Genomic DNA, 2,808 nt, shown 5'->3' on the forward strand with positions numbered 1-2,808 from the left:
TTGACCCGGAAATCGATCAAGACACGCCATTTTGAAGGACGTCCCAATAGCTGAAATGCACACGGAGGAGTCGAGGAGGGGTGAGGGAGGAGGGGTGAGGGAGGAGACGAAACGCCGGGTTACGTATTGTAACCCTTGTTCTATTAGCACAGGCGGAGCCCTCTACTGAGGCCCCGCCTCCTGACCATCATCCTTCACCACTCTTCAGCGAGCGGTATAGGACAGACAGTGCCCCAAGGTAGAGGGCTCCGCCTGTGCTAATATAACAAGGGCTACAATACGTAACCCGGCGTTATATCTCTCACAGGCTCCGCCCTCTTCTGGACTCTATGGGTACAGTGGGCGGAGCCCCGATGTATGCACGCACTGTCGTCCAACACACCGTTCCACCTCACTGTCGCTGACCGGCTTTAGCAGTCGCTGCGCCTCACTCACCTCTCCCTCGGTTGTAACCGTGGAGAAGTCCAGGCTGCGGCCGATAGAGCACACCCTGACGCGCTTGCCTCGCAAAAAAGTGTGCTCGGAAACAGTGCTGAGGGCTTCCCTGCGTCTGCCTATTGTACGGTTAACATTGTGTGCAAGTGTAGCATTTGTGGAAACAAAAGACACTCAGGTTTGGATACAGATCAACCTCAGCTATTATACCAGGCAAGGTGTGTTTTCTGACAACAGCACGCCGGCAATAGCGTCTCTTGAACCCGCACAGTGCTTTGACAGCACTCGGTTTATTCTACTCACGTGCACACGCCCACCTGCTGGCTCCCTATACTGGGGTTTACAGCAGGGGCGGGGAGTGTAGGACAGTGTTTCTTCCTCTGGGGATGGGCAAGAAGCAGCCACGCTGCGATTACTCCTTATCCCGTGAGCAAGGAGATCGATCCATAGAGCCCTTCCGTAAAGACGGGGGCTCCCAGGAGATCAACACGGTCCTCTTTGGAAAAATGCCATGCCGTGATATCCCAGGGACATCACACGGCAGGCAGCGGCGGCGGCCTGTGATGAAGTAGGGTCGACCCTATATAATGTGAAGCCACCGAGCACCGGGCCTGGGGCAATCCTCGTGGACCAAGCTACTTATTCGGCCTTGCGCCCCAATAATCGCTCTGACCTGGTGAGGCGGGGGCATCTCTAGCAATGAGCGAGTAGCCCACACACCCGCCGCCATGATCATCATCCAGGGAGAGTACAGCCCTGGGCGGTGGACTTCCATGGACGCCGGACTCGGAAGGAATGGCGAACGTGAAATGGCACCGCCTCGGCCATATCCTGGTCCCCCAAACACTCGAAGCAGAGGTGGTGGGGATTGGCGCCCGCTATCTTTCTTTCTCTTTCTTCCTTTCTCTCAAAAAGTACGTCTCGGACTCAGTGCTAGGCTATCACCTCCGCTCGCTGAAGAGTAAAGGATGATGGTCAGGAGGCGGGGCCTCCTTTTATACGGAAGTGAGATGCGCACGCATTCAGCGCGCCATGTTGAAGGACATCTCCTTTCTCTAACCGCCTGCTGCTTCCCCTCCTCTGTCCTCAGCTCCCCTCCTCGGCTCCTCTCCTCGACTCCTCTCTCCTCGGTTCCCCTCCTCTGCTCCTCTCTCCTCAGTTCCCCTCCTAGACTCCTCTCTCCTCGGTTCCTCTCCTCGACTCCTCTCTCCTCGGTTCCCCTCCTCGACTCCTCCACTCGCATCTCCTGTGGGCGGGACTAAGACACAAGGATAGGAGTCGAGGATAGGAGTCGAGGAGGGGAGTTAGAGAAATGAGAAACCTTCAAAGAGACGTAGAAAGAGGGTGAAACAACAACTGAGGAACTCTTATGGTTAAAAAATGACCACAAAGTAAAAGCAACGAGTTTAGAGACAGAGTCTTTAACCTGATGTAAATATATTGAACATGTTCTCACAAATGCACAACTTTCTACCGTGATATCTTGTTTTAATAATTACTTTATCACTTTATTTTTGCTGTTTTATTATTTAAATTAGTATTCTATTTGATCTTTTTAACTCTGACTCTGTTTCTGCTCTAAAAGGCTGAATTTCCCCAAGGGAAAAAACAAAGTTCCATCTTATCCTAAAACTCACCGGCTGTCAACACGAGTTGAACACAGCATTTTTACATTTGTATGTGTTTTTATATTTTTCTAGTTATTGTTTTATTATTTATCTCCCATTGTGTTATTTGATATTGTATGTATTGCCTGTTCAGCACTTTGGTCGACTGAGGTAGTTTTAAATGTGCTCTATAAATCAATAAAGATTGAGATTCAAATGACTGAATAAATAATCTGATCAGAGTTTCTGGTTTCTGGTTTTCAGATCCGAGTGAGACCTCTCCACGATGACCTCACCTGACCCCATGCTGCTCCTCACCCTCTGAAGAAGAGGGTGATGTCGGGGGTCATCGGGCCCGAGGGGCTGGTGACGCTGCTGGAGGGGGCGGGGCATCAGCTGGTTTTGATTGACAGCCGGCCCTTCGTGGACTTTAACTCCGCCCACATTCTGGAGGCCGTCAACGTGAACTGTTCGAAACTCATGAAGAGGAGATTAATGCAGGAGAAGGTGACCATCAGAGAACTGCTGACAAACAGCTGCAGCCACCAGGTACTCACACACACACACACACACACACACACACACACACACACACACACACACACACACACACACACACACACACACACACACACACACACACACACATATTTTTTATGTGACACATGTCTGTCACATGTGCATATACATTTACACATATGTAATATATGTGTGTGTGTGTGTGTGTGTGTCAGTTGTACCTCCAGGGAGATGTGGAGGTTGTGGT

General features: G+C 50.8%; 1 long non-coding RNA gene across 1 annotated transcript; it reads left to right on the forward strand.

The window, feature by feature from the left end:
• Positions 1-1,719: 1,719 nt before the first annotated feature.
• LOC104960758 (uncharacterized) lies at positions 1,720-2,808 on the forward strand. The gene is made up of 3 exons (XR_800014.1): positions 1,720-2,111; positions 2,307-2,591; positions 2,777-2,808. It is a non-coding gene; the product is annotated as an uncharacterized lncRNA (long non-coding RNA).

This window comes from Notothenia coriiceps, unplaced genomic scaffold (genome assembly GCF_000735185.1).
Source record: "Notothenia coriiceps isolate Sejong01 unplaced genomic scaffold, NC01 NC01_scaffold00032350, whole genome shotgun sequence".
NCBI classification, from domain to species: Eukaryota; Metazoa; Chordata; class Actinopteri; order Perciformes; family Nototheniidae; genus Notothenia; species Notothenia coriiceps.